Here is a 24889-nt window from a genome sequence, read left to right on the forward strand (position 1 = left end):
GAATAGGTGTACCTCGACGTCGTCGCCGGATGTGAGGGCTGGTAAGTGCTATCTTGTGCGCTGGCCTTCTCTGCGCGCACATCGGAATCACCAACCTTGTAACTTCTGGTAATAGAGATGGACAGTGTGTGCCGTTGACTCTGACTACCTGAACGGCGGGGTTGGGTGCGTTCACTGTGGTCTCCCACTCTAGCTATACCCTTCCCTTTGACATGCCGCTTCAGCTCCTCCATCTCTGCCGCCATTCGCCGGATGACGACGTCCTGGTCCTTCAGCTTATTTTCCAGACGTCTGGCGTGTGAGTCTCTCTTCCGCCGGTGACCGTTTGGACTCCGTGAATGACCATGACTTCTTCCGCACTTATCTCGCGCGTCTCCCGGCTGTCCTCCTGGGAATGTCTCCAAGTCCCCCATCGGAGTAATGGTGGGGTGTCCCTCTCTCCGTCTGCCTGACTCTGGAGTGGCTCCATCGATGGCGGACAGCGGAATCTCTTCGTTGTTCGCTATAGAAAGCGATCGGATGAGCTTGGAAGACAAGGTTTTATCTGCAAAGATTCCCACAGACGACGCCAATTGTACGGGGAGCAAATATTCAAGCAAGCCCGTACTCCCTTCTTCCAAGCTCCGCTTCTATCCGATCACCTGCGTACACAAAGGCGGTGATCTACCCGGCGGTGTGTGGCCGGAAAACCCCTCCGACGGTCAAATTAGAACACACACCAGGGGATAGATAGAGAGAAGGAGGAGAATTGTGTTTAGTGTTTATCTCACCAAAAATATCATGTGTTCAGCATGAGGGCGTAGACTTGCTTATATACCTTCTGCGCCCCAAATCTACTCCCAGTGATCTCTCGACACGTGGTTCTGCTATCCCATCTGTCAGCACAAATCTTGCTGAGCATCACCTAACCCAATTGCTAGCCCACTCTACTGGGAGCTCGGTAGCCGGGCAACATTATCTCGGCTACCAATGCCCATACTCCACTTCAAGCCCAAGCGCACTTGACAGCTTAATGCTCCTCCAACCGGGCTCATTTCTAGCCGTGCTCGACTGCATTCCAACGAAGCCGAGATGGAGGTTGATCAACTTGGTCGTGCTGGGCTGAGGGCGCGTGTATTACAACCGAGCAACGCGCGAGCTGTGGAACCCTTACCTGACTGAACCTTAACCTGCCCGGTCTCCGCGCCAACGAAATCAGGTAGCTCGGTTCCACAAGGCCTTTGCCATTACCGAGCAAGATCACGGCCCAATCTCGGAGCCAAATACCTCACCCAACCTCGTTCGGCCCAATCTGTCCGGCTAATTCCACCTTCCCAAATTCAGATCATTAATCTCCCTCTCAAGTAGTATTTAAGTGATAGTTGGTTCAATTGTAAACTGAATATTGCTAACTATAGAGCAACAAAACCAATTTTTAATATTTTTTAGTCATTGTAGTGATTTCTTCATATCTTAATTTGTGAAAGTAAATTTTAGTTTATAATTTTAATGATTATATGTGCAAGTAAACTTAAATATTTTTTTTAATACTTATCATTTTATTTATAAATTTTTTTATTAAAAAAATATATATAAGAGGAGTCTCATTTTCATAATTCGCTTAGACCTCATAAATCTCAGAGCCAGGCCTGTGCCAGAGCACCCAATCTTTTTGGATTTACAATTTGATCTACAGTGGTGTAACAGTGATCTAATCCCATCAAAAAAAAAAAAAAAAAAAACATTGCCCTAATTTTTTAAGAAAAAAGAAATGAAAGGGTAAATTACACTGACACCCCCTAAAGTTTGATTTAATTACATATCACCCCGGATGTTCTAGGAATTGCATTTATACCCTTATGGTTAATAGTCTCATTTCACAAACTACCTCTTTGTATAGAAGATAACAACTTCTAATAGAAAAATAAAGAAAATTATATTGAAAAAAAAGTAAAGCAAAAGAAAGGAAAAAAAAATAGATGAAGTAAAACAAAGTAAGAAAAGAGATAGTGCATAAGTTCAATATCTTTATTCTGTCTAAATAATTACAATGACAGGGATGGTTAGTATAATTTTTCAAACATCAGAGAATATGTATTAAGGGGTTGTTTGGGATGACCTAAATAAGTGCACTTTTTGTCTTTTTACGAAAAGATGTGCAGAAAAGTAGAGAGGTGATGTGATGAAAAAAAGATAAAAAGATAAAAAGATGGATTATTTTGCAATTGCCAAACTTGGCCTAAATTCAAACCTCAGATGGTATAAGTGTAATTTACCCAAAATGAAAGGACTTTCTTTAGACTGGCTTTGGGTATTTTGAGAAGTAGGCTAAAATATGATTTTTTTTAAAAAAAATTTGTGAAAAAATATATTAAAAAAAAATAGAGAAATGAGATGACTAAAAAAAAGTCAAAAAATTAAAAAACTAATTTTTAACCGTATTTCTCCTTTGAAATGCACAATTACAATTACGTGAAAAGAAATGACACGGCAAATTTTTTTCACTGTTTATATAATTTTTTTGTGGAGATATCCTTTTTCTACAATTATTATTTCTATTCCAAATTTTTATAAATACATTTTAAAATTTTGTTTTCAATGTCTAAAATTAATATAACACAATTATCAGCCCAACCCAAAAAAGAATCTACAGTATATTTATCATAAAATGGAGTTACAAATATTGTCCATATGGACAAGTGTGAATTTCAAATTAAAGAATTTCTTCATTAAAGGATCATAATATTGAAATAACTTGATTATGATAATATTAAAACAGCTAAATATAAGTAGTGATGTGTTTTTAACATAACTCATCTTTACTGTTAAACTTATAAAATGGATGATTTGAATTATCATGTGGGTCTAAACTAAAGCCTTGAAAAAAAGAGAGAGAGAGAGAGATAAAATGGAACTATTTCGAATAAGGGAATAGTGATATAAAATGAAACTATTCTCGAATAAGGCATATTTTGAGAATTTTAAAATTTAATTAAGAAGTTAAAAAATTATTACAAAAAAAAATATTTTTTCTCTATTTTTTACACTTTTTTTTAATAAAAATTTTTAAAAACAAAAAAACAATTCACAAAACAACCTTCAATAAGTTATTTGGTGGTTTTGGGATACGGTCACGTAGTGTCTCAGGTGTACTGGGATTAATGGAGACAGTAAAACTTTCAATTTTGTGTTAGACAATTAAAAAACAAACAAGATAATTTATAATTAGTAAGAGACGTCGCCACATAATGCTTGGACTATGAAATAATTTTGGAGCATTTACACACAAGTTTTAATTTATGAATTTATATTTCATTAGGTCTTAAATAAGATTTTTTGAACCTTCAAGTTTCATTAAATTTTTAATAGTCAAAATTACCTTTCAAACAATAATTGTTCATCATTTATGATTATCTATAAAGGAACATGATAATTTGACATTTATTTTGATTTTGAAAACTTTAAAAATCAACTTTCAAATTGAAAAAATTAAAAACAAAAATTATGTGAAATTTTTTGAAAAAATTAAAAAAATTGAATTATTTTTTTATTTAAAACTGAAAATTTTGTGTCCATAAAAGAGTACGATAATGGAACATTGATGTGCAAAATTAAAAAAAAAAAAAAAACTTTAAAAATGAAAAAAATGGTAATGTTCTCAGTTTTAAAACAAGGGAAAAAACTATTTGGGAATTGGGTTGGTTTTTTGACTTTTTGGCTATTTTAGCCTGGGGCTAAAAACCTCGTTTGCAAAGTTTTTTTTTTTGTTGACTTTTTTGGCTTTTTTGTGAGAGAAATAACGTAATGATTATGGGTTTGATGTGATATTTTGTTTTATTAGGCTAAAAAACTTATTTTGTTTTTTGTAGCTATTTTAGCCCAAAAAAAACCTAACCCTCCATTCTCAAACGAGCCCTATTAATGTTCTAGTTGAATCAAACCAATAAATAGACGGACAAAAACGTTTAATCTCATGTTCTTTTTTTTTATTAATTAGTGAAATAATTTTTTGGAACATTACTATGCAAAATTGATAATGTTCTTAGTTTTAAAAATTTTAAAAAAAATGATAATATTCTCAATTTTATTACATAGGACTTATTAATTTTAAAAAAATTAAATAAGATCTAAACTATCATAACATTTATAAATATAACTTTTAAGTAATTAACTCAATAATTTTTCCTTCAAACGAGACTCCTTTAAGCCTCGTTTGAGAACATGTTATTTTAGTAACTTTTTGATTTTTTACGAAAAAATATGCAGAAACGTAGACAGAGTGATGTGACAATTTATAATGATTTTTTTGACTTTTTGACTAAAATACATAATTGACAAACGAGATCTTAATATCATTGACCATTCGTAGTCACTGTGAGATTGTGAAGTATAGTGCTCGTTTACATACTATATTTGGGTTAAAATAGTCAAAAAAATAAAATAAATTAAAAAATTAATAAAATAAAATGTTATATTTAAATCATAATCAATTTATTTTTTCTCTCACAAAAGTTAAAAAATTAAAAAATTTATTCTAAATGAGAAATAGTGAAAAAGTTAAACCATATCCCAAACAACTTTGCGGTCAATTTAGGCCTTTTTTTTTCTTTTTTTTTTCTTTTTGGTGGCAACTAAGGAAAAGGTTATTCATTTATGGGAAAATCGGTCTAAGGTCCCTATCCAACTTTTAGTAATAGATTAGGTCCACAATCTATTCTTTTGTAGTCTAAGGTCCTCCCTCACCCATACCCATATATAACACTCACTCTCTCATTCTCTCTCCTCTCTCTTTTTGCACCAAACAACCCCTCTCTCTCTCCTCTTCGTCCTCAACATTCTTCAGAGCTTCACCACCGCCCCAACATTATACACAGACTTTGAGATCAATTCATTCTCAATAATTATACACATACTTTGAGATCAAATGCATAGATAGAGAGAGAAAGAGAACACAGGTAATTGCTTCCTCCTTGTTCCAATACTCAGCATCCACCTTACACTTCTCAAAGAAATCAGCAACCTTGTTGCTCGATTCATCATCGTTGTTAGGATCGACATGGAAACCCGAGACCCCATCAACAATAATCTCTGCCGGTCCTCCTTGATTGGTCGCAAAAGTTGGTAATCCACAGTTCATAGCTTCAATAACTGTCAGACCAAAAGCCTCATAAAATGCAGGCTGCACAAAAGCCCCCTTTGTATCAGCAATACACCGATACAGCTCCCCATTGCGGTACCTATCAGTCTGAGCTGCTATCCATCTGATCTGACCCTTGAGTTGGTATTTTTCAATCAAAGTATGCATTTTATTTATTTCTGCAATTTCTTCCCTATCTTTCGATTTTGATGGATCAAAAAACCCTGCAACAACGACAAGATTCGCCAAGTTCCTAAGCCTTTTGTTCTTCCCATACCACTCAACCAATCCAGTAATGTTCTTCACCGTGTCAAGCCTTGCCATCGAAAAGATGATTGGTTTCTTCTTGTCTACCAGAAATCCTCTGTTCCAAACTCAGTTTCAGATTTAACACCAAAAGTTCATTAATTTTTTATTTTTTATTTTTTATTTTTTATTTTTTTAGGTATAAACGAGGGTTGGGATATGAGATGAGTGGAATGGATAGACTTACATGTGTTCGTTGTTATCCTTGTTAGCATAGAGTAGTTCTTCAATGGTAGGATGAAATGATGTGAATCGCTTGTTTTTCTCTGTGAAGGGAAAGTAGACTGCTTGTTCAGCCCCTGGGGCGGCAATGTTGAACTTTGGATCAAAGACGTTGATGCCTGAAACTACTCTGCAAAGGGCTGGCATTGTAAATGCCTGGTGGCTTTCATAAAGACTTTTGGTTGGTGACTTTTGGTGAAGTTACTGGACAGAGGCACACAAATTTCTCTGGATAGCTTCATATCTGCTTTTTTGTTTTTTTGTTCAATTTTCTCTGGTTTGATCAAAAACGCAAATTTTTTCTACACAATTTTCTCTGGATAGAGCGACACAAGGCCACACAAATTTTCTCTACACAAATTTTTTTTGGATAGAGCCATACAAAGTCACACAAATTTTCTCTAACACAATTTTCTCTGGATAGAGTCACACAAAGCCACACAAATTTTCTCTGGATAAAACCACACAAAGCCACACAAATTTTCTTTACACAATTTGCTGCCAATGTGAGTCACTAAAATCAGCATCTCCCTCAAACATTAAGGTGAAATCCACTTCTACAGTGAAGTAGAGGGACTAACCTACTATTTGTAGTTCTATTTAATGAGCCAACTATATTCTTAAGTTGATTCTTGTCTGCGTATAGCAACAGCAGGTATTGCATCTGGTCATGCCCAGAGAAATTCTTTGGGTTGAGAGAATTTCTCTGGCTTGGAATTTTCTCTGGATTGTGGAGTCTAGAGAAATTCTCTAGGTGGGAGAATCTCTGAAAATGTATGTCTGAGAATTTCTTTGGGTTTGGGGAGTTTAGAGAAACAGAATCCCTTTTCTTTCCCCCCCTCTTCACAACAGCTTCCTCCATACCTTCTCCATTTCCTTCCCTTTTCTCCCCTTCCACCTAATTGGCAGTCATAGTTATATATATATATATATATATATATACATATTCACAATTCCTAGAGAAATTTCAATTTTCTCTGGGTTGAATCCAGAGAAATTCAGAATTTCTCTGGATGAAATTTCTCTGGATCAATTTTCTCTGGACCAATTTTCTCTGGACTAATTTTCTTTGGACCAATTTTCTCTGGATCAACCTGAGGGACCTTAGACATTATGAAAATATTTGGTGTCCTTTATGCTAGAAAATGTTAACACCAGGGACCTTAAAAAAAAAACCCCTTGATTTATTTGGATCAAATTAATTCTTTATTTTGCTTACACATTTAAAAAAATTAAAAATTATTTTTTTCCTACTTCAAAAAATAGGCGTTGTTCAAAACCACAACACACAAGTGTAGTCAATTTTTTTTTTATTATTATATATTATTATCTTCAAAATATAAATAAAATAAGGGTAAATTATAAACACATCCCTTGATATTTACTTTAATTACAAATTACTCCCTGGGATTCTAGAAATTACATTATGTCTACTAAGGTTTCTAATTTTATAACAAATAGGTCTTTTTACTAATAAATCATCAAATTAATTAATAGTTTTTAATAATGTTAAAATTTTATTTCAATTAATAATTCAGATAATTTTATTATTGTATAAGTGAACAGTTAGAAATTTCAATTTTTCAATTAATTCTTTTAAATAAAAAATTCTGACAGGGAGATATTTGTAATTTTTCAAATCACAGAAGGCAATTTGTATTTTAAGAAAACCTTAGGAGGTGCATTTGTAATTTATTCAAAAAATAAAATGAGATACAAATTATTGCCTACCCCGTAGAGTAGGGAGTGGGGTCACTGCTGTGTCCCCTCCCTGTTGTGTTCCTGTTGTGCCGTAAAACGGCACAGTTTCATCTTCTATTTTTTTTCCCCCCCTTAAAATTTATGTTTTTTAGTTTAGGGTTTAGAGTTTAACTCTTAAATTTATTTTATTTTATTTTAGGGTTTAGGGATAAATTTTATTTTTTTTATTTTAGGGTTTAATTCTTAAAATTTATTTTTTTTATTTTAGAGTTTAGGGTTTTATTTTTTTATTTTTTACTTTAGGGTTTAGGATTTAGGGTTTAATTTTTAAAATTTATTTTTTTTCTTATTTTAGGGTTTAGGGTTTAGGGTTTAGGGTTTAGGATTTAATTCTTAAATTATTTATTTATTTATTTTAGAGTTTAAGGTTTAGGGTTTTGGTTTAATTTTTAAAATTTATTTATTTTTATTTTAGGGTTTAGGGTTTAATTCTGCAATTTATTTTTTTTATATTTTAGGATTTAGGGTTTAATTCTTAAAAAAAAATTATTTTTTTATTTTAGGGCTTAGGGTTTAAGATTTAAGATTTAATTTTTAAAATTTAAATTTTTTATTTTAAGATTTTGGGTTTAAGATTTAAATTTAATTCTTAAAACTTATTTTTTATTTTATTTTAGAATTTAGAATTTAAGATAAAGTATAATTTAACATGTCAAAAAAACATACTGAAAAGAAAAGAAAAAAGAAGTGGTGAAACTGTGCCGTAGAACGGCACAGTAGGAACACAGCAGGGAGGTGGCATGGCGGTGACCCCGCTCCCCGTGGGGTAAGTAAACAAACACGCTTTTTGACACTGGAAAACGGGACTCGTGTCGGGAGACATCGGTGCCAACTAGCCCTCTCTATAATTACTATATGAATATTATATTTGTGAATTATTTTTACAAATTAATTCCTTATTGAAGTTTTTATTTTTTATTTTTTATATTTGAAATGTGATTAATTAAAGATAAATAATAACAATTACTTTTAGAACATTATTTCATATTGAGATTTGTGAAAAAAAATATTTTCATATAATTGTATATTATTTATTACAAATGCTTTTATGTGTTATAAACAAATATTTTTGAGTAAATTATTTATAAGTCCTATTTGGAAGAGTTATACAAAATATGGTCTTATGAAAAAACTTATAACCTAATAAATCTTGTGATTTTCTTGTGAACACATCTATCCCCAGTCTTAATTAATTAATAACCTAATTAATGATAATATCATATATGAAAAATCTAAGAGAAAATTAGTCTAAGGTTCCTCTCCCATTTTTAGTAATGGAAGAGATCCACAAAATTATTTTTTGATGTCTAAGGTCCCTAAACATATATCAGAGAAATTTGACTCTCTCTCTCTCTCTCTCTCTCTCTCTCTCCTACATCAAACCAGTGTTTCGTCTATCTTCCATTGCTGCCGAGGATCACCATCGTTTGCACACCGCCCATCACAGCAACTCCGAACACACCGACACCGCAACCCAAGTCGTTGTTGGCTCACACCGACACCATACCAGCTGACCAATCAGCACCTGTAGACACCCCATTTTTTACCGACCTTAAGACTCAGACGTCACCGATTGAGCGCTTGGTGATGTTGCATATCGTGCTCGTTCAGAAGTCTCAGAGTCGCGGCCGTGAGCCCTGCCTCCGGACTTCTGAACCCTCTTCTGTGCCTTGCCTCGGTTTGCGAACCAGACTCGGTTTTCTCTGTTTCTTTTCCTGAGGGGAGGGAGAGGTCCCGTAGACCATCTCTCAGTGGCCGTGGGCTACATTTTGTGGCTGTAGGCCGTTTTGCCCATTTCGGAGCTCGGTTTCCGGTTTTTCGGGACCGTTGGCCGTGTGCCTCGGTTCGGGACCGCCTAACCATCTTTGTTTGCCCCGATTATTGGCATACTTCTTATTTACTCCCTTTTGAGGGACACTGAGGTCTGAGAGACCCACTTCGTGGTCGAACACCACTCCCGGTGCCTAACAGCCAGTTTTCAAGGCCTCGGGCTACGCGTTTCGGCCCCCGAACCTTCATTTTGCATCGGTTTGGGCTCATTTTTTGTGGAGACCTTATTTTCACTATTAGAAAGCTTGTATGAGGGTGGGAGGCCAGCAATGTTGCTGAAAAGCCAACTTCTTTTTGGTCAAAAGTGGTTCAGCATGAATCCGGGAAGGAGAAAAATCTGCGCGGCTTCACCGAAACGGGCGTAACTCTTTGCACAAGAGGAATTAAGATATGAGGCCACCACCATTGGAAAGCTTACCTCCGGGGCTTCATTTTTCACTCAAGAATCTCCCAAGTCCAAGTCCGGGGGGGAAAGATGTGGTTGGTTGAAGTCTAGTTGGACCGAATCTGCGCGGCTTCACGGAAAAGGGCATAACTTTTTCTACAGGAGGAATTTTAATGCAAGGTTTGCACCATTGGAAACCTAACGTCTGGGGCTTCATCCTAGGAGGTGGCCGGCCACTTTTTTCCCTTTGACCTAGCCGGCCGGCCACTTTTTCTGGCCGGCCGACCACTTACCTGGTGGTTGACCTTTTTCTCCCTTTTAAATTGGCTGGCCATGATCCTCTCAATTTGCACTTTACAGCTGTATGGCTGTTTCCCCTAGAAAATATCTTAATCCGGGGGATATTTTGTGGGGGGAAAGCCTTGGTCCTTTTTCCCCCACCCTTTCCTTCCATACTCCCTCTCTTTTGGTCCTTATAACCAGCAGGTGGCATTGGTATTGAGGGTTAGAAAATTTGCTCTTCAAGCTTGAATACAAGAATCCCTCTTCATCTCTCTCATTTCCTTGAAAAACTTCCAAGTCCTACACCACCATTCCTTCTACACCACCACCCCCCACCCTTCCATCCTCCATTCCAGAAGATTGAAGGTGTTCTCCAAGGCCTAAGGAGCCACAAACTCAAGCCAAGAGGCAAACAAAGTCAAGTCTTCAAGGGTAAGTTCACTTTCCCTTCTTTCTAGCTCATTTTTACAACATTTCTTAGCCTCTCTTTCTTGTATATTTGAGCTCCGACCAAAACTGAAAAGGTCATTTTTTTGAGCTCATTTTCTTGTTTCATTAAGGGCTCAACCCTGTTTGAGCCCCCCATCTTGCACTTGCTTCAATATCTCCCTTGAATGCCATTTTCTTGCATGCTTTGGAAACCCATTACGCTTCCATTTTTGGGCGTTTTACAGAACTAAAAATAGGCTTATTTTGAGCCCCTCTTCAACATTGAAGAAGGGCTCAACACTGTTTGGGACCTCCATGCTATACTTGCCTTTATATCCCCTCTTTGGTCCCCATTTTTGCATGTTTTGGTAGCCTATTATGCTTTGGTTTTTGGCCATTTTACAGAGCCATAAAAAGTCTTATTTTGACCTTCTTAACATGTTTCATTAAGGGCCTTTGGCTGTTTGATAAATATTTTGTACACTTTGTGTTATAGCCACTTTTGAGCCTCATTTTGCATTGCATTTCTAGCATGTTTGTATATTGTTTTGGTCATTTTACAGTTCTGTAAATATGCATATTTTTGGTCCCTCTTCAATGCTGTAGAAGGGAATTTTTCAGTTTGGGCTTTGCATATACCACTTACCTCTTTGGCCACCTTTTGGCCCATTTTCTTGCATAAGAGCTTAGCCATACCTATGTTTGTTTTTGAGGTTTTTATATTTCTGTAAATGTGCTTATTTTGGGCCCCTCTTCAATGTTGTTGAAGGGCCCTAACCTATTTGGAGTTAGCAGCTGTGAGTTGCTTCATAATCTCATGTTTAGGGCCATTTTTGCATGCCATTATTGCCCTATCTTTACTTGCTGTTTGGCCATGATTTGTACTGGAAAAATGCTTATTTTGGGGCTGTCTTGCTTCTGTATTTTCATTCCATGTACCAATTATGCATGTTTTGTATAGCTGTAGTTCATTCTATGCGCCTAATTTGCATTTCGGGAGAGATTCCATGCATCGGGTGTGTTTTCGCCTCATTTCGAGGCTGTTTTCCCCCACATTTCATTGCTGAAAATCCATTAGTATGTTTGCATATCATGTTTCCATGCCATTGCATTGCGTATGTCATCGTCTCGGTTTGCGTGCCCGTGTGCACGCATTTCGAGGCACTTCATTTTCATCCATTGGCCTCTTATGTGAGTGTGGTTGAGGCTCTCTCATGTTAGTATAAGTCCATGTTGCATTCTATATGCCATTTTCATGCATTTGCATTGCATATACCATTGCCTCGGTTTGCGTGCCCGCGTGCATGCATTTCGAGGCACTTCATTTTCATCTATCGGCCTCTTATGTGAGTGTGGCTGAGGCTCTCTCATGTTAGTATAAGTCCATGTTGCATTCTATATGCCATTTCCATGCCATTGCATTGCATATACCATTGCCTCGGTTTGCGTGCCCGTGTGCACGTATTTCGAGGCACTTCATTTTCATCCATCGACCTCTTATGTGAGTGTGGCTGAGGCTCTCTCATGTTAGTGTAAGCCCATATCATATTTCTCTATCATTTGCATTGCGTATGTCACTTTCTCAGTTTGCGTGCCCGTGTGCACGCATCTCGAGGCACCTCATTTTCACAGCATAGTGCATACTAGGTTGTATCTTAGATCGCATTCATGCATTTCCTCGGCTTGCGTGCCCGTGTGCACGCATTTCGAGGCATGTCATTCCATAGCATTGTGTATACTAGGATTATATCTTAGTTGTATTTCATGCATGTCATGCATATTGCATCGTGTTCGGGATAGGAGTTAGCCCGGGCACGGGAAACGAGGTGCATTTCGTACTCCGAGTGACGGAATGTGTCTCAATTCCCTAGTCACCGACACTTTGGATCATCCATGATGGAGTTAGGTTCTTGTTGTGTTTATACGTGCATCCATTCTATATTGAGTTGTGCAATTCGACTCCTCGGCCATCATACCTCGGTATGCGTGATTGGTAGCACGAGGATCGAGGCATGCATATATTTGTGAAAATACATTGCTATGCCCCTTTCCTGCTCTCTGTTGCAGCAAAATGAAGAATCAGCAACTTTTCGGAGCTTGGCGCGTTTTCCAAGGATAACTGCTAAACAGAGGCTAATTGGGGCATCCCGGTGGATTTTCGCGCAAGACAGCCTAAATGTACATCATCCATCAGAAGCAAGGTAGTCCCTGACTTGCATGCCAGTTTTATTTATTTTCTTAGTTAATTTGTTAATTAATTAGGAATTTGTATATTATTTGGACTGTAATATTGGGACTGTAATATTCTTTCATTCGGGACTGTATATTTATTCGAACCCTCTGCGCGAGGGCATAATTGTAATAAGTGTGCGTGTGTGTGTTGTATGTCTTCCAACCCCACGTCTTTCTCCCTTTTATTTACCTGCTTATGATGGTTAGATTAGGGCATGTTTAAATTAGCATACAGTATGACAGCATGTTTGCATCATTCATCTGTATTGCATGCACCGGGCTCGGCGCATCATACTAACTGCATTGTACTTTCAATTCCAAATTGAATACATGTTAGCTGTAGCATTCCATATGCCATCTTAGAATAGCCGAGCCTGCTATAGTTACATTTTGCATGTGTTGCATTAGGCATTTTTGTATACTTAGGATCATGCATGATTTCTAATGTAGTTTCTATTTTGGCTTGGAGTACTCGGTAAGTTCTATGCTTTAGCATCCTTCCATGCGTGTGAGTGACTGCCATGATAGCATGCTTGCCATGAGGCTAATTGCTTATGTGATATAACTGCCTGAGTGCCTGTGAGTGAAGGTTGGGTTACTTAGATTGGAATAATTCATCAACTGTTTGTTTTAAGCCCACTAGATAGTGGCAAAACCATCTTTTCTAAGCCCACCTGAGGGTGGCAAAATCTGCATTTTAAGCATACTTGCGAGTAACAAACCATTTTCAAACAAACAAACATGAAATGTTTTGTTCCAATTCAGGCGACTCAGTCTATACTTGTATGCTGTGCGCATCACGTAGTAACCTAGGCTAATAACCGGAATAAGAACATACAATGTTTTCAAAAATAGATATCATGGTTAGTAGAGGCCGGTCTCTGACCGGGCGAGCGAGGGTGCTCACGAAGTGACCTTCCCCAATCGTACCCAAGTTCCAGAGCCGAGGCAACTTTGGTGATGACGGACACGTGGCCTTAGGCAAACGAGTCAGGGTTTCCTAAATTTCCTAAAAATAAAATATTTAGGTGGCGACTCTGTATCTGGCAAAGCAGTCCATGTTTGGCACTTCTTTCAAAATCTGTTTTCTCAAAACGATTTGCCGGATTTGGACTCTTTGGTTCAGATTTAGAACCATGACAAATTTGAGAGTCCTGAGCTGTAGTGACCCCAAATGAACAGAACGGGGGCTCGTTCCTCCCGGGGCGTTCGGGGACGTCTACAGCACCGTCTTCGCCGACCTTTCAACATATATACCTATGTGTATGTATATAAGTATAGAAATTGTCCCTCACCTGGATGAAATTCGCGAAAATTTCAAAGCGAAGTTGGAGCATACCACCGAAAATTGAATCAATTTCACAAAAATGGTCTTTGAGATTGATGAATTATAGGAATAATATATATATATATATATAATTGTGTATATATGATGAATATGTGAAGATGAGGTAGTGATCAATAAGATGGATCAGGCTCAGTAAAGTGTGAAGGGTTTTGCTTTTCTCCACAACCAACAGTGCCTTCCAGTGGACACGCAATGCAAATCCTCTTGATCTTTTTCCTATGGCCTTTGAACTGTGGGTTCAAATACAAGTGCTAGAAATATGGAAAGGTTTGTCTAGGATTTTCTCTGGGTTGTGGAGTCCAAAGAAATTCTTTGAGTTGAGAGAATTTCTCTAGAAATATTTGTCTGGGAATTTTCTCTGGGTTATGAAGTCCAGAGAAATTCTCTAGGTGAGAGAATCTCTGGAAATGTTTGTCTGGGAATTTCTCTAAGATGATGAAGATACAATACTGTGCTTGAAAAGGGGAAAAGATGTGGTTTAACTTTGTACTTATCATCAATTAGCATAGTATTCTGTGGATGGAAATTATTTTTCACTTATTTTTCTTGGCAACCAAACAAACTTTATGCTTTATAGCTTACTTGAAATCCAAAGAAAATTTAGAGAAAATCCAGAGAAATTCTCTAAAAATCCAGAGAAAATCTCTAGATTGGAATCCAAAATTTCTCTGACCTTCATAGAATTTATGTTTAATTTTCTCTGTCATGTGTAATTTTGTCTGATTTGAACCCCTCTTCAAAGGAGATTTGGGTTTAGATAATGTGACCCATCCAATATACAGAGAAAATGAATATGAGTTCCTTACAGCTCAAGTTTATATCTCTCTCTCTCTCTCTCTCGCGCTACTTGATCTCTACGCCATCCCACTAATCATCAAGCAATTCGATTTCATCTCTTATTCTTTTCAGAGAAATTCTCATCCAGTTAAATTTCTCTGGAGAGAATTTCTCTGGAAAAGGCCAGAGAAATTCCCATAATTTGCTTGACACCAAGAGTGAAGGCAAGCAAAGCATGCTGCTCAGGCGTTTGACCATCCTTGGAAATACCGGCTTCAAAACTACCAGTGGTGGAGTTGATGAAATCACGATGGCCAGGAGCATCAATGACAATGCAGTAGTATTTGGTGGTCTGAAACTTCCACAAAACAATATCAATGTTCCCTGTTGAAAATATTTCTCCAGCTGCAAATCATGCATGGATATACTTTGCTTCAAGAAATGATGTTGAAAAGAGAAAACATGATGGGATGAAGCGCACAAACATGCCTGCAGAAGTATCCTTGATGTTGATACAATAGTTAAACATATTGCTATTAGGGGAAATAGAAGCAAATCAGTGTTGCTTGATGCTTGCATTCTTACCATGTTCACATTCGGAGGTCCAGAGAAATTCTGGGGAGAAATTTCTCTGGATGAGAATTTCTCTGGAGAGAAATTTCTCTGGGAAGTCCAGAGAAATTCTCTGGATGAAATTTCTCTAGATCAAATTGAGGGACCTTAGACATTATGAAAATATTTGGTGTCCTTTATACTATAAAATCTTAATACCAGTGACCTTAAAAAAAATTCCCAAAATCTAATACTATTATAGATTGTAATAATATTTTTATGGTTAGAAATTTAAAATTCAAAATAACTTAATTAATGGCAATACTATATATGAAAAATCTAATGTTACCATTGATTGTGATCATATTTATATGATTAAAAATTTGAAATTCAAAACGTAAATGTAACATGTAACATTCCAAACCCAATGTAACATTCCCAAACCTAACATGACATTCCCTTATGCTTCTGCAATTCAAAATTACTTGATTAATGGCAATACTATGTATAAGAAATCCAATGTTGCCATAAATTGTGATCATATCTATATGATTTGAAATTTGAAATTCAAAACATAAATGCAAGATGTAACATCCCAAATCTAAGGTGACATTCCTAAACATAACGTGACATTCCCAAATCCAATGTGACATTCTCATATGTTTTTCATCCCAAACCCAATGTAAATGTAATATGTAACATCTCAAACCCAACGTGACATTCCAATATTTTACCATTGAATTATGAAGAATGTAACCTCTTAAATGTAATATGTAACATCCCAACTCAACCTAACCCAACCCATCCCATGTATTGAACCACCATTACTCCTAATTCAGCGTAACTTCAACATTGAGCGATGAGATTCAATCCACATTCAATTACAAACCCAAATCCCGAATAATTTTGTGCCACATACTTTGAAATGTACGTAAACACTAATTACAACAGAGATACGATACACATTCAAACACATATAGAACCAAACAAACACACAAATGTCGTCTACTACATGGTGTATGTGGATAAACGTTACACACTAATTATAACATGCATCATAACACGATCATCCAAGTCCCAATGTACAATTGTCATCCTACAACGTGGTTCACATTCGACATCCAATTAACAACCAAAACCAAGTATCCTCAACCCAATCTTTAAACCCATACATACCACCCCACACATCGAACATATCAAAAAGTATCAACCATCACAATGTCAAATACACACATTCAATCAGAACATTGGACAAAGTGTGCCTATTAACGAGTGTAATAGATTGTCAATACCCTACTTCAACAAACAATAACACACTTCAAAAAAAAAAACATTTTCCCCTCAACCGATTGGAGTCGAAATCTATCGAAGGAATCAATACACAACCCTCAAACTTCATCATATCATTGACCATATCCACATCCATTTAAGCAACATTTTGAAAATGCACTGGAATCCCACGATCAAGGCGAAAAAACTTGCACGGTAGTTGTCGGTAGACACTACAAGAATTTACACATTTGGCGACCACTTTTGCTGACCAAAAAAATTTTGGTTGCGAAAAAATGACATTTGGCGATCAAATATTAATTAGTCGCGAATGATCATTATTTTTGGCGACCAAAAAAAGAGTTGGTCGCAGAAAGTGGTATGCTTTTGCCGACCAACTACAAATTTGGTCGCGGAAGGTCACATATTTTTTGGCGACCAAAAATTTGGTCGCCAAAAACTTATTTTCAGCAACCAAAAAAAATTAGTCGCCAAATTAGTACTTTTAGCAACTAATATTTTTGTCGCCGTTGATTGAGATTTGGCGACTAAAAAAGTTTGTCGGCGAAGGTACATTTTCTGCGACTAATATGGTCATTTGGTCGCCAAAAGTTTGGGAGGGAAATTTAATTTTTAGTAGGGGCGGGAATTGAAATTTTTTGGCAACAAATAAATTTGGTCGCTAATTTAAAAACGACGTCGTTTTGTACCATGAAATCAGAAAAAAATAAAAAAATAAATAAAAATCAAATCGGTGCTCTCTCTCTTTGTTTCTCGGTCCGCTCTCTCCCTCTCTGTGTTCTTTCTCTTAATCGGTGCCCACTCTCCACCAAATTGTCTCTGCTTCTCGAGACTGCTCCATCAAGCTGTGGAACACTTTGGGTGAGTGTAAGTACACGATTCGGGATGGTGTGCTTGTTTTTCTAAGCCTTTGTTGCCCAGAATTTGGCTCTTGCGCTCGAGCGGGCATTCTTGCGCTCGAGCGGGCTTCATAAATTTCGCTCCACGCTCGAGTAGGTATTCGGGTGCTTGAGCGGGGACTGTGTCTGCAAAAAATACTGGGAGAGCGTATTTCACGCTCGAGCGTAGGGTTTCACGCTCGAGTGGGAATCTGTGTCTTATGCTCGAGCGGACCACGTTTTATCAACTCGCGAAAGTGACATTTCAGATCATTTTTTGCAATCCTCTCTCTCTCTCTAAAAGTCTCCAAGATCCAGATCTAAAACCTCTCTCTCTAGAAACCATATTCTCTCTTTGATTTCTCCAAATCCATTGGGATTTTGGCCATAGTTCCTTCATCAAAGTTGTGTAACTTCTCGAGGACTTCGTTGTGTATGGTGGAGATCGAATTTCATCGTTGTTGATTTTGGGGGTTTTAACTCTTTTCTTCTTTAAACTTGAGGTAGGGATTTTTTACACTCTAATATGATTTTTAGCTTAGTTATTTGCTATAGTGTATAGATAATGAGATTGAGTTGTGGTTTGGACAAATCTAAGATTTGAGTATTATACGGAAAAGAGGGATTTTTGATGAAAGTGGCATAAATGGGTTTGAGGTTTGGATACAAGGTTGTATTGTGCCAAAATAGTTGTTTTTGGTATTTGGGTTGATATTTGCAAAAAGGAGGATTTTGCCCTAATTTGATTAAATCATTATTTTGCATAAATAAGTGGGATTAACATTGAAAATGTGAAATTGGAAGGTTATGGCCACAAATGATGATATTGGATATGTATTATCTCACCTATGGAAGTTTTGAATAAATTATCTATTTTGATATTGAACATTTCTTTTGAAATAATTGCATTGGGCTATTGGTGGAGGATAATTATGATTGTTGTAGAAATTACATGAGAATTAGGCGATTTAATGCTAATCCATTGTTGGTGTCATTGAATATGACCATGTTTTAAATACATTTTATATGTATATTTATTGGGAGGAGAAATGGAATGTACTCCATATGTGATTATATTTATAAATACATTGCATATGCATATATGTTTGAGAGGAGAAAGGGGATGGACTCCATTTAAAGCAAGTTGGCTGGAGTGTCCTAGGTGAAAGACCCAAAATTCTATATATAAATGGATGTCGATTCCTTTGGACGAAATATCCGTAAAATGACAGGTTTGAAGTGTTTATGTGTGTTTTGCATTGTTGAAAAACCATTGAGTTGTAGTCTCATTTTGGTTGTTGAAAGATAATGAATTTAACTCATGAATTGAGTAGCATATATGAACTGTAAATGAATTGAAGGAAAATGGAACGAGGTTAGGTCTTAGTGGCATAAGAATATGCAGGCCTTGTGGATGTTTTAGTATCGGTATTGTTTATGCACGTAGTATTTATACCTTTGCTAAACCTCATATATTGTGTTAGATTATTGTTACTGGGCTGTTGGCTCACCCTATACAGGAATACCATTTTCAAGTGCAGATGAGATGTTTCTTCCAAGACAATAGCATGGATAGACTTTCGGAAGGCAAGAGCTTCTTAATTATGTCTTGTTGTGTGCATGTTTGTTGTTTGTAAAGCCAAAGGCTTAAGATGTAATGAGTGAAACTCAATTTGTGTAACCAAGCAATGACTTGGAAAGATGTAAGCCAATATGACATTTAACTGGTTGTTAAACAGTAAACTCTGATTGATGAAAGTATGTTGTTTATCGTATTTATTCCGCATATGAGTTACCTTTATTGTATTATTTTGAGGGCATTACAGTTTTGAGAGATTTTCTCTGGTTTGGAGATAATTCTCTAGAACCAGAATTTCTCTATGAAGTTCAGAGAAATTCAGAGAAATTCTCTGGATCAATTTGAGGGACCTTAGACATTACAAAAATATTAAATGTCCTTTATGATATAAAATCTTAATACTAGGGGCTCTAAAAAAAATCCCCCATAAATTGATCATGTAATTACCAAAATCTGATAAACTTAACTTTTTACATAAATAATCCACTCGATAAATTTTATAATTTGAATGATTCAGATTATTGAAATAAACCCATAATAAGCCTACAATAATGCAAAATTACACCTTCCCGTTCAAAACATGGGGGGGAAGCCTATCTCTTCTAAAATTATATTAAAAGTAAAAATAATAATTTAATTAAAACTATTTTAAATTTTGTAAAAATTGTATTGTGTTTTATTATTTGATTGTGCTTTTTTTTTTTTTTTTTAGTATGGCCTTGTTTGTCAATTGACTAAAATAATTAAGAAGTCAAAAAATTATTATAAATTGTCACATCATTCTCTATTTTTTTTTAAAAAAAAACATATTTTCATAAAAAGTTAAAGATCAACTAAAATAATTAATTTCTAAATAAATATAATAATATTATGTGCAAAATAATATATATGTATACACAAAAATGTTTAATCTAAAGTAACAAAACGATTTATCGAGAGCAACAAATTAGTTTTTATACAATGTTTATTGTACACGTAATAATTTATATTATTGGCCAAGTAATGTGAAAGAGTCACCAATCACAAAAATAAATAAATAAAATAAAATAATGTGAAAAAAAGGCAAATAGCTTAGCTTAGGAGGTGTCGCCAGAGCGGCCAATCTTTCTTTCTTTATTTTTTCTACTTTGGTTGAAAGAAAAATCAAAAGAGATTAGACCGGCTTTGAAACGAACTAATCACAATTAAATTGAATTAATTATTTACTTAACGGTCACGGTCACGGTCACGGTCACTATCTTCTTTCATGGTCTTGTTTGGCCGACTCCAAACCAGGCCAACCACCTCCATCTACGTTGTGATTTTTTTTCTTTAAATGGAAAAAAAGTTATTCGGTTTAGTACTGTTTTTAAGAAATTTTTAATTTAAAATCCTTGATATTAGAATTTTATAAGATGAACAATATGTAATATTTTTATAATTGTTAGGATTGCTCAATATTTTCACAGGGAAATGTCTTTTTGTAAGAGAACTTTTAGCTCTTCAAAGATAAATTTCACTGAGAAATTTGTGAAATTTTTCTGTAACAAACTGAAATTTCTCTAATAATATTATTAAGAGACTTTAACTAATAAGAAAAAATATATTAGATCTCTCATACTACCCAAAGTTACAGAGGAATGTTTCACTAATTTTTTATATTTTTTTAATATTTATTTTTTGTATTTTTTTGTTAGTGATTCTTTTACATTTTAATTAATTAATTTTTATATGCACTTAATTTATATGCACTAAAAATAATATCATGAATGAATTAAAAAAAATTAAATACGAAAAAATATAAAAATATCTATTTTGTACGTACATTTAGATAATGTGATCTAAAAAATAAAAAATAAAATATTAAAAGAATTCGCCAAACAAAATTATTATTTTTTAAATCAAGCAAGGTGTCTTTTCATAAGTTTTATTAAGTGGTGATTTTATAAGGTAATGTTTTACAAATAAATTTTATATAAAAATTTCATAAGTTACTTATATTGATTCACTAAAACTAGATGCTCATGAATTTTGACAAATCAATTACCCAAAACTGTGGAGTGACTTACTTTACAAGTTCATATCTTAAATCTGAATTGTATGATAATAATTTTAAGCAAAATTTTGAGTAAAGTTTTTGAATAAGTAATGTTGCTCATTGATTTATTAAAATTCAAAAAGTCCAGCACTATGTTTGATAATAATAAAAATGCCATTCTCATATTATTTGTACAACTTTTTTGCATTTTTATCTCATATTAAGAAGCATCCTAATAAATTTTTAATTTTAAAAGTAATAGACGAACGATTCAAATACACCGTTCTGTGTATATTTTTATTTTTATGTTAACTTTCAAGTACTGATTGAACCTAATTATTTATAGGGTTTTTTTTTTTTTTTTTAAGGTCCTTGGTATTAAGATTTTATAGCATAAATGATATCTAATATTTTCATGATATCTAAGGTTCCTCAATCTGATCTAGAGAAATTTCATCCAGAGAAGGAATTTCTCTAGACTTGCTAGAGAAATTCTATCCAGAGAAATTCTGGACTAGAGAAATTCTATCCAACCCAGATAAATTTCTCTGACCTTCTCTTCTTTTTAGAGAAATTTTCCTTCTCTGGCCTTCCTTTCTCTCTGGAAAAATTTCCCTTCTCTAAGCCCAGAGAAATTCCCCCTCTCTAATCCTAGAGAAATTCTCCCTCTCTAAACCCAGAGAAATTCCCTCTCACAATCTTTTCTAGTTGAACAATCAATAACAATCTATCAAATAAGGAAAAGATTACGAAGTCCTTACCTTGGCCAAGAGTGAACTTAAATGGTGTTCCCCTATCACGACTCAAATCGAACTGAGTACCATCAAGTAAAGTCCTAGTGTAATTTTCTCTAGTATGTTTAATTTTATCTATCATGTGTAATTTTCTCTGGCATGTATAATTTTCTCTGGCATGTTGCTTCTTTGTTTTCTCTGGCTAGTTGTGTGATTTTCTTTGCCATGTGTAATTTTCTCTGCTAGATTATTTTTTTGATTTTCTCTGTCATCTTGCTTCTTTAATTTTCTCTGCCATGTTACTTCTTTAATTTTCTCTGCCATGTTGCTTCTTTAATTTCTCTACTAGGTTACTTCATTGATTTTCTCAGCTATGTTGCTTCTTTAATTTTCTCTGTCAGGTTGCTTCTCTGATTTTCTCTGCCATGCTGCTTCTTTAATTTTCTCTGTCAGGTTGCTTCTCTGATTTTCTCTGCCATGTTGCTTCTTTAATTTTCTCTACCAAGTTGCTTCTTTGATTTTCTTTACCATGCTATTTCTTTAATTTTCTCTACCAAGTTGCTTATTTGATTTTCTTTGCCATATTACTTCTTTAATTTTCTCTGCCAAGTTACTTTTTTTATTTTCTCTGCCATGTTGCTTCTTTGATTTTTTCTGCCATGTTGCTTCTTTAATTTTATCTTCCAAGTTACTTCTTTGATTTTCTATGCCATTGTGCTTCTTTAATTTTCTCTGTCAAGTTGCTTCTTTAATTTTCTCTGCCATGTTACTTCTTTAATTTTCTCTGCCATGTTGCTTCTTTAATTTCTCTACTAGGTTGCTTCATTGATTTTCTCAGCTATGTTGCTTCTTTAATTTTCTCTGCCAAGTTGCTTCTCTGATTTTCTCTGCCATGTTGCTTCTTTAATTTTCTCTGTCAGGTTGCTTCTCTGATTTTCTCTGCCATGTTGCTTCTTTAATTCTCTGCCATGTTGCTACTTTGATTTTCTTTGCCATGTTGCTTCTTTAATTTTCTCTGCCAAGTTGCTTCTTTGATTTTCTTTACCATGCTGTTTCTTTAATTTTCTCTACCAAGTTGCTTATTTGATTTTCTTTGCCATATTATTTCTTTAATTTTCTCTGCCAAGTTACTTTTTTGATTTTCTCTGCCATGTTGCTTCTTTGATTTTTTTCTGCCATGTTGCTTCTTTGATTTTTTTCTGCCATGTTGCTTCTTTAATTTTATCTTCCAAGTTACTTCTTTGATTTTCTATGCCATTGTGCTTCTTTAATTTTCTCTGTCAAGTTGCTTTTTTGATTTTCTCTACCATGTTACTTCTTTAATTTTCTCTGCCAAATTGCTTTTTTAATTTTCTCTGTCATGTTTCTTCTTTAATTTTCTTTGCTAGGTTGCTTATTCGATTTTTTCTACCATGTTGCTTCTTTAATTTTCTCTGTCAGATTGTTTCTTTGTTGCTTTTTTAATTTTCTCTGTTAGGTTGCTTCTTTGATTTTCTCTGCCATGCTGCTTTTTCAATTTTCTCTGCCAGGTTGCTTCTTTGATTTTCTCTGTCATGTTGCTTCTTTAATTCTCTCTGCCATGTTGCTTTTTTAATTTTTTCTGCTATGTTGCTTCTTTGATTTTCTCTACCATGTTGCTTTTTTAATTTTCTCTGTCAGATTGCTTCTTTGATTTTCTTTGCCATATTGCTTCTTTAATTTTATCTGCCATGCTGCTTCTTTGATTTTCTTTGGAGGTGCATTTGATCCAAAACAGACATACACAGACACACATCATAATTACATATGGCAGAGAAACACAATCACAGAGATACACAATGATGTTTTCAAATTCAACATCTACACTACCAATTAAGCTCATCACTTGCTTCCTGAATCATGATGCACAGGTGGTTGACTCATTTATTTGGCCAAACACAGCAAAACAAACAATTGAGTGACCAAGATAAACTTAGAATTGATGGGAAAAAAATATTTATTATTTTCAAATAAGCATAGTAGCTTAAGTTCAAATTAGAAAAATTCAACTTATGTGTATTATTTCCGATTATGTGTTTGTGCATATGCCTTAATTGCGTTCTTCAAAATAACATCTCTCACAAACCCACCAAAAAGCTACATTTTTAATCAACTCTCTGAAGCTTCACTATGATAACCAACACCTTGTCTCTCTATATCTATATATACATGTATATATCTTCGTGAATTTCTAGGGCTTGTTTGGCTACTGGTGTTGCTAATGGAAATTGATACTCAAAGCCTTTTGGACTACGATCTCAACTCCAAACCACCATTCACAAACGGCTCTGTTTCTGAGAAATGGTATCGTCTTTCACTTCCACCATTGGGTTGTCTTCTCGTCACAGTACGTTTCGATTCCGATATCGGTGAATTCGTATATGGATAAGGATGCTTTGAGCTTCGCTTGATGGAGGAGAGAGAGTTGGAGAAGAAGACGACGACGATGATGAACTCCGGTGGAATTTAGAGCGGCCATTGAATGGAGAAACAGGGAAGACAGAGAAAGAGAAAGAGGTTTGATTTGAGAGGTCAAATTGAGGGATCTTAAACATCATAAAATAATATTGTGGATCTTATACATTACTAAAAGTGAGAGAGAGACCTTAGACTAATTTTTCCTTATTTATATTATGAATGAAAATTATTATTCCACCATATTTTTTTTATAAATACATCTAAAATTTTGTTTTAGTTGTCTAAAATTAAATATAGGAACAATTGCATAAAAATATTATAAATTTAAAATAATTGCAAAGAGATGAAAAAGAGCATTTGGCTATGTGGATTGAGTTGGGTTGGGACTAAATTAATCCTTAGAAGACAAAATAGATTAAAAAATTAATAAAATAAAATATCACATTTTTCTTTTAAAAAAAATCAAAAAATTTTAAAAAATCAACCAAAACAAATTTTTTAATCTCAAGCTAAAAGTCCTAACTTCAAGAAACCAACTAATTTTTTTTTTTTTTCCCAATCCACAACAATCTAATAGGGGTATATTTCTTGTACTTCCATGGTTTTGAAAATATTTTGTGTTAATACCATTTTTTGCAATTATCTGTTAAATATAACAACAATTACCAACCCAGAAAAAAAAATAAAAAATAAAATTATAGAGTGTATTTATTTA

At 34.8% G+C, this 24889-nt stretch overlaps 1 pseudogene across 1 annotated transcript; it reads right to left on the reverse strand.

Moving 5' to 3' along the window:
- Positions 1–4873: 4873 nt before the first annotated feature.
- LOC114299181 (sucrose synthase 6 pseudogene) lies at positions 4874–5833 on the reverse strand (annotated as a pseudogene). The gene is made up of 2 exons (XR_014331231.1): positions 5610–5833; positions 4874–5480 (listed from the first exon to the last, which is right to left on the reverse strand). The product of XR_014331231.1 is annotated as a sucrose synthase 6 pseudogene (transcript).
- Positions 5834–24889: the final 19056 nt, after the last annotated feature.

The sequence above is a fragment of the Camellia sinensis genome, chromosome 5, assembly GCF_055761805.1.
Source record: "Camellia sinensis isolate YWXY chromosome 5, ASM5576180v1, whole genome shotgun sequence".
In the NCBI taxonomy this organism is placed as follows: Eukaryota; Viridiplantae; Streptophyta; class Magnoliopsida; order Ericales; family Theaceae; genus Camellia; species Camellia sinensis.